The following is an 8,187-nucleotide window of genomic DNA, read 5'->3' on the forward strand; positions in this document are numbered from 1 at the left end:
ACCAAGCCTTGGTTTCGCTGTCAAATACCCAAGGTGCTTGACCCCTCCCTGCCACAGTTTCCTTATCAGTAAAATGGTATAATGGCAATAACTGATGCATGGGGCTGTTGCAAGATCAGTGGGGTCACAAATGCAATGAGAACACTCGCTATTGCCTGTTTCCTCCTTACCACTGTGAGCTCCTTGAGAGCAGAGACCATGTTTTATGAATCTGCATTTCAGTGCTTGAAAGGATACCCGGCATATGGCAGGTGTTTATTAAATGTATGGAGAATAAACTATATTCTTTTAGATGGTGCAGATAGAACCATTTGTATGGCAGCCTGCTGTTATTTATTCCTACCCAATCCAGGGGACTTGTCTATCTTTATCTTATTTGATACACTTGACTGCTCCTTCCTGAAGCCCTTTATTCTCTTCGCTTCTAGAACACCACACATTTTTTGCTCTCCTCCTGCTGTACTGAATATTCTTTCTTAGTCTTCTTGGTCATGCCTGTTCCCTCTGCTCTAAGGACTTTTCTGCCCAGGGATCATCTCCCACCCCTTTTCTTCTCTATGCCACACTGTCTCTCTTGGTGACCCCTTCTTCTCTCATGGCTTTAAGTTCTATTTGCTCACAACTCCTGAATGCCTGTATCCATCCTGAGCCCACACTCATGTACACCATGGCCTACCCCACTTAGACTTAACAGACATTTCACTTCAAAGTTGTCCAAAACAAAGCACAAGATTTTTCCCACATGTGATTTTATTTCACTCTGTCTTGAGTTCTCAAGTTTTTCAAGACAAAATCTTCCGAGTCAGTCATGGCTCTTCTCTTTATCCTCACTCCACTTCTCTAGTTCTTTATCAGGTCCAGTTTGACTCCACCTCTAAAGCCATTTCTGAATGTGTCAAATTCTTTCATTCTAATTGGCTCTACTAAAGCCCAAGTCACCATCCTCTCTTGACTGGGCTACTGCAGTGGACTCTGGCCTGGTCCCTAAGCTTTCTGTCTTGAGGGATCTGATCATACCACTCCCTATGCAAAACCCTGTCATAGAGCAAAGTCCAAGCTTGTTACTCTATCCTAAAAAGTCCCATGGCAAGGGCCTCTGCCTGACTCCTTGACTTTGTGGACAAATGGGTTTATCTATGGGGAAATAAGAATGCAACATTCCTGACATCATGGAGGCTCAGCCTTCTATCTAGAGTTATATAACATCTTGGAAGGTTCCAAAAGCATTAAGTCAAATCCAGATTTGTCAGTTTCTCCAAAAGATGTCAATGAAAACTGCATACGTCTTGCAGATGAACATCTAAAGTATCAATTACCTGAAAAATACTGATGAGCAAAATCCACTGGTGGCTACAAAGGTGATTATAAAGCAGTAGTGACCTAGTCGTGGGGAGATAGCACACTGAGTTAAGGAAAGCTTGTGGGTGTTCTGGCCAGACTGGCCTAGGTTCAAATCCTTGCTGTGCCCTGTCCAGGGAATGTTAGCTGCTGAAGCTCTCTGTGCTTTATCTGTAACAAGGGGTGATTTTGCCCTTTGAAGTTTGCTAGAAGATTCTCTGACAGAATGTCCTTTTCAGCGAGTGACAGAAATGCAGTAGGCGGTCTCTTTCTCCTTTCCTAGAGATGAAAAGAAACAGGAGCTGATGAGAAGTTCTAGGCCTATTGTTCTAGAATACCCAGGCCTATTGTTGTCCTGCCCCTTCTACCCTACCTCAGCATTGTGTGGTTCATTCTGGAAAAGGCTCTGCAGAGGCACGAGATTTTCTGGCAGGAAGCAGATTGCTGCTTTAGATGGCTGTGTCCTGGCAGGACCACCTTAATGACTTGTCCCAGCACATTTAGGGTGTCAGGAACAGCCCTTAAGTCTGGGCCCCTTCATAGCTCAGAAGAACCTGGGCATAATGTAGAAATTATTCTCTAGTGAGAACAAGATCTACAGGGTGAAAAAATAGAAATCTTAAAAGTTAGGAAATAACAAGAACAGAAAAGCAGTATACCTTGTAGATTATTTTTAAATGATCAAATTGAAGACCATGGGATGTTTTTTTAAACAAACAAGCTAGGAGACAGTGGTTAGTTTTGACATTGATGTAGTTGTAGGGAACTCTACTTTGTGGTCAGCCCAAGGTACTTTCCATGCACATGAATCACCACATGCAGAGCTTGGGCAGAACTCAATTTCAGATTCTTTAAACCAAAGTGAAAAGCCCCAAGTTAGGTTAACTGGCAGGCACATAATGTAGACAGCCCAGATCTGGGAATTTAAAAAAACATGTGTGGAAACAAACATATTTTGGTGGTTTTTAACATAATTATTGTCTTTCTCACAGTGATTTGCATACTGTTGCAGAGGTGTTGCCTGACAAGCTCCAGTTAATGATGCAGATTTTGTGTGCACCTGTTTGCAGGCTAGATAGAGAACAGTCATATGCAAGTAAAATCTTGGTACCCTCCATTGCTTGATTTACTTTTTTTGAGCAGGCTTATTGCTGTGTAAGTAACCTACAAAAATTCTACATATTTCAAGTGTAGAATATGTCTTTGCATATGTATATATCCATGAAACCATCATAACAATCAATATAGTAAATATTTCTATCACTCCCAAAAGTTGCTTCATGTAATTTATAATTTCCTTCCCAGGCCTCTCTTCCTCACTACTAGTTTGTTTTATATCACCAAAGATTTTCATTTTCTATAGTTTTATTAAAATGGGATGAACAGTATATAGTCTTTTTTGACTGGTTTGTTTTACTTAATATAATTATTTTTGAGCTTCATCCATGTTGTGATTATCCATTATTATTATTTTCTTTTTTCTCTTTTTTACAGAGTAATAGTCCATTGTATGGATATACCACAATTTGTTTATCCATTCATCTGTTGATGAACTTTTGAGTTGTCTCCAGTTTGGGGCTATTTACCAATAAAGGTACCATGAACATTGGTGTACAAGTCTCTGTACGGATATCTGTTTTCTTTTCTGGTAGAACTGAGAGGCTGGGACATGTGGTAGGTGCATGTTTAACTTTTTAGAAAACTTTAATCTGTTTTCCAAAGTGGTTGTTTGATTTTGCATTACCAATAGCATTGTATGAGAATTTCATTTCCTCCATATCCTCACCCCATATGGTCAGTCTTCTTAATTTTAGCAATTCTAAAATATATGTAGTGGTATCACATGGTGGTTTTAATTTGAACTTCACTAATGATGCTGATATCTTTTCATGTGCTTATTGCCATCCATATATCTTCTTTGGGGAAATGTCTGTTGAAATCCTTTGTCTATTTTATTTTTAATGGGGCTATTTTCCTATTATTGAGTTTTAAGAATTCTTCATATATTCTGGATATAAGTGCATTATCAGATGTATTCTTGGAAAACATTTTCTCCCAGTCTGTGGCTTATTTTTTCAATCTCTTCAGAGTATCTTTCAAAGAATGAAAATTTTAAATTTTGATAAAGTCTAATTTATCAATTTATTTTTTATGGATTGTGTGTTTGGTGTCATACCCAAAAACTCTGCCTAACCCAAGGTCATGAAGATTTTCTTTTATGTTTTCTTCTAAAGGTTTATAGTTTTAGATTTTACATTGAGATCTGCAATCCATTTGAATCACTTCTTTTTATATGATGCACATTTGCATCCAAGTTCATTTTTTGTCTGTTTCTGCATACAGGAATCTAACTTTTCCAGTACCGTTTGTTGAAAAGGCTATCTTTCCTTCATTGAATTGCTTTTGCACTATTGTCCAAAATCAGTTGTCCATATTTTTGAGTGTGTGTATCTATTTCTGGACTTTCTATTTGGTTCATTGATCTTTTCCCCTATCTTGCTGTTAGTACTAGAATATTTTGATCACCTGTAGCTTTATAATAAATCTTGAAAGCAGATAGTTTTAGAACTTCAACTTTTCAAAGTTATATTGGCTCTTTTGGTTTTGTTTGCACTTCCATATGAATTTCAAATCTGCTTTTCAATTTCTACAAAAAGCCTGCTAGAAATTTGATTAGCACTGCACTGGGAAGAGTTCTCATTTTAGCAATACTGAGTCTTCTGACCTTTAAACAAAGTATATCTCTCCCAGTATTTAGGTCTTCTTTAATTTATTTCAGCAACGTTTTGTAATTTTTAGTGTACAGGTCTTACACTTATTTTGTCAGATTTACCCATAAGTATTTCTTTCTTTTTTTTTTTTGAGACAGAGTCTCAGTTTGTTCCCCAGGCTGGTGTTCAGTGGTGTGATCTCGGCTCCCTGCAACCTCTGCCTCCTGGGTTCAAGTGGTTCTTGCATCTCAGCCTCCCAAGTAGCTGGGATTATAGGTGCAGGCCACCATGCCCGGCTAATTTTTTGTATTTTTAGTAGAGACGAGGTTTTGCCCTGTTGCTCAGGATGGTCTTGAACTCCTGGCCTCAAAGTGATCCACCCACCTCAGCCTTCCAAAGCAATGGGACTACAGGCGTGAGCCATCACACCTGGCCAGTATTTCATATTTTTGATGCCATTCTAAGAAATTGAATTTTAACATCTGACAGTTCACTACTAGTACATAGAAATACAGTGATATTTTACATTTTTTCTGTATTCTGACATGTTGCTGATGTGGTTTGGCTCTGTGTCCCCAACCAAATCTCATCTTGTAGCTCCCATAATTCCCATGTGGTATGGGAGGGACCTTGTGAGAGACAACTGAATCATGGGGGTGGGTCTTTCCCATGCTGTTCTCCTGACAGTGAATGCGTGTCATGAGATCTGGTGGTTTTAAAAACGGGAGTTTCCCTGCACAAGCTCTCTCTTTGCCTGTTGCCATCCACATAAGATGTGACTTGCCCCTCCTTGCCTGCTGCCATGATTGTGAGGCCTCCCCAGCCATGTGGAACTATAGGTCCTATAAACCTTTCTTTTGTAAATTGTCCAGTCTCAGGTATGTCTTTATCAGCAGCATGAAAATGAACTAATACAGTTGCTAAACTTACTTTTGAATTCTAGTATGTAAAGTGTGCATTCCTGAGGATTTTGTATATACATAATTGTGCCAACTATGAATTTTTCCTGTCTATGCCATTTATTTATTTTTCTTTACCTGTTTTGCTGGCTAATATTTCCAGCACTGTTAAATAGAGTGGTGAGAGCAGACATTTTTCCCTGGTTCTTGAATTTAGAGTAAGAAAACTCCATCTTTTATCATGAAATATGATATTAGCTATAGGTTTTTCATAGCTGCCCTTCAATTGTTCAATTGGTTGAGGAAATGCTTTTCTATTCCTAGTTTTCTAATAGTTTTTAATCTGGAATGGGTGTTGGGTTTTTTTCAGATTTTTTTTCTGCATCTATTTAGATGATCATATTGCTTTTATTTTATAGTTAATAGTGATTTACGCTGATTGGGTTTTGAATATCAAAATCAATCAATGCATTCCCGGGATAAACCCTTCCTGTTCACCATGTTTTATGCTTTTTACATATTGTTGGATTAGATTTGCTAAATTTCTTTAGAAATGTTGCATTTATGTTCATGAGAGTTAGTTATTCATCTATAGTTTTCTTTGTTTCACTTTAGAATCAGAGCAATAATAGGCTCATAAAATAATTTGGAATTATTCTCATCTCTTCAATTTTCAGAAAACTTTTGTAAGGATTGTTATTCTTTCTTCTCTTAATGTTTCGTAGAGTTCACTAGTGAAGCCATGTCAACCTGGAATTTTCTTCATGCATACATTTTAAACTAAACATTCACTTTATTCCATAAATAGAGGATTGTCTGTGTTCTTTCTTTCTTTTTGAGTGGGCTCTGGTAGATTGTGCCTTGCCAGGAATTTATCCATTTTATCTAAGTTTTAAAATTTATAGGCATAAAGTTTACAATACTTCCTTATTATCCTTTTAATATCTGTAGAATCTGAGTGATCCCACCTCTATAAATCCTAATACTGATGAATTTGTGTCTTAAGTAATTTTTTAAATCAATATACCTAGAGGTTTTTTAATTTTATTGATCTATTCAAAGAACTAGCTTTTGGTTTTATTGATTTTTTTCTATTGTTTTTCTGTCTGCTATTTTATTGATTTTTCATTCTGATCTTTATTATTTCCCTTTTAATGCTTACTTTGGCTTAATTTGCTCTTCTTTTCTAATTTTTAAAGTGGAAGATGAGGTCATTGGCTTGAGAAGTTTTCTTTTCTCTAAAGTAGAAATCCAGTGCTGGATATTTCCTTCTACATATTACTGAAGTGGCATTCCACTAGTGTTGATATATTGTGTTCTCATTTGATTATTTTTCAAGATATTTTCTAATTTTCCTTTTGATTTCTTATTTTACCCCTGGTTATTGACAAATACATTACTTTGTTTCCAAACCTTTGGGAATTTTCCAGATAGATTTCTGCTAATGATTTCTATTTTAATTCCAGACTGCTCCAAAAACATACTTCATTTGACTTGAATCCTTTTAAATGTGTTACACATTGTTTATGGCTCAGAATATAGAATATATCTTGAAAGTGTTTCACGTGCCCTTGTAAACAACGTGTATTCTGCTATTTCTGCATGACGTGTTCTATAAATGCCAAGTAGGTACATTTTATTAGTAACATTGTTCAAGTCACCTATATCCTTGGTGATCTTTTTCTTTACTCATTCTATCAATTATTGAGAGAGAGGTATTAAAATATCTAATATATATCTGTATTTGTTAATTTCTCCTTATAGTTTTATCGATTTCTGTTTTATGTACTTTGGAGCTCTGTTATTAGGTGCATAAACATTTAGGATTATTATGGTCTCTTGATAAATTGATCCCTTTAACATTTTTAAATGTTCTTCTTTATGCTTGATAATATTCTTTGCTTGAAATCCACTTTTATATTAATATAGCCACTCTAGATTCTTTGTTAGTGTTTACATTGTATCTTTTTCCCATCCTTTTTCTTTAACGTAGTTATGTCTTTACATTTAAAGTGCATTTTTTTGTTGGTGAAAAGCACATAGTTGGATTAGCATTTTAAAAAATCTAATTTGACAAATTGCCTTTTACTGGTGTTGTTTAGGCCATTTACATTTAATGTAATTATTGATGTGGTCAGGTTTAATTCCTGTCATCTTACTGTTTTTCTCAAGTTATCCCATATGTTTTTGCTCTTTTTCCCTTTTTCTCTGACTTTTTTCAAATTGGTTATTTTTATGATCAACTTTATCTCTTTTGTTGTCTTATTTGCTATAACTCTCTGTTATTGTGTTATTTTCATATTTCTTGGGGTTAACAGAACACATCTTTAACTTATTATAGCCTACCTTCAAATGATATTATACCAGTTCGCATACAGCATAAGAAGCTTACAATAGTATTCTTCCATTTCTCCCCTTCTGACCTTTATATTATTGTTGTTATTCATTTTACTTACATATGTATTAACATCATGCTACATTGTTATTACTTTTGTTTAAATAATTGATTACATTTTATGGTCATATCCACTTTTCTTTCTTTCTTCCTGAGGTCCTGAAGTCTTTTGTTATTATTTCCTTTCTCTTTTGAGCACTTGCTTTAGTCATTCCTTAAGGGCAAGTCTTCTGGTGACATATTCTTTTAGTATCCTGTCATCTGAAAATAACTTTACTTCCCCTTCATTTCTAAGGAATAGTTTGACTTCTGGTTTGCAATCCAGTATGTAAGGAGCTTGGAAGTTGTCACTACATCCTAACAACAAATAAAAGGCTGAACAAACTGATTAATTAACAACTCTTAGATCCATCAGAAAAGTGAGGTTCACTGCCCCTTAAATTGGAAAGACTGACAAGAAGATACTTAGAATCACAAATTACTGGAGCAGAAACCCTTGAGCAGAAACCTTTGTGGGAACCAGTATGGGGTAGAAAAACCTGAACTGTAATTGATGAATTGCTGGGCATTCACAGTAAATAAGTATGAGAGTTAAACAGTCCAGGGGGACCCATTCAAAGGAGGGCCTCCCACTTTTGTGAGTTCTGGTTTCAGGAGTTCAACTAGGTTCTCACAGTGAATATCAGAAAAAAAATAGATCTTGTTCTTCTGGTGAGGAGAGGGAGGAGGAACTATTTGAAGTAAGTCAGAGCATTCTCTTCTAGTCAGAAAGGCCTGGCCTCAGGAGAAATTATTTTACCAGAGCCTAAACTATTGGGATTTTATCAGAGCCTAACCAACCTGG

The 8,187-nt window shown here is 36.1% G+C and overlaps 1 long non-coding RNA gene across 1 annotated transcript; it reads right to left on the reverse strand.

Moving 5' to 3' along the window:
* Positions 1–729: 729 nt before the first annotated feature.
* LOC129461907 (uncharacterized) lies at positions 730–7,640 on the reverse strand. Its single transcript, XR_008650722.2, has 2 exons — positions 1,712–7,640; positions 730–1,617 (listed from the first exon to the last, which is right to left on the reverse strand). It is a non-coding gene; the product is annotated as an uncharacterized lncRNA (long non-coding RNA).
* Positions 7,641–8,187: the final 547 nt, after the last annotated feature.

The sequence above is a fragment of the Symphalangus syndactylus genome, chromosome 14 (genome assembly GCF_028878055.3).
Source record: "Symphalangus syndactylus isolate Jambi chromosome 14, NHGRI_mSymSyn1-v2.1_pri, whole genome shotgun sequence".
In the NCBI taxonomy this organism is placed as follows: domain Eukaryota; kingdom Metazoa; phylum Chordata; class Mammalia; order Primates; family Hylobatidae; genus Symphalangus; species Symphalangus syndactylus.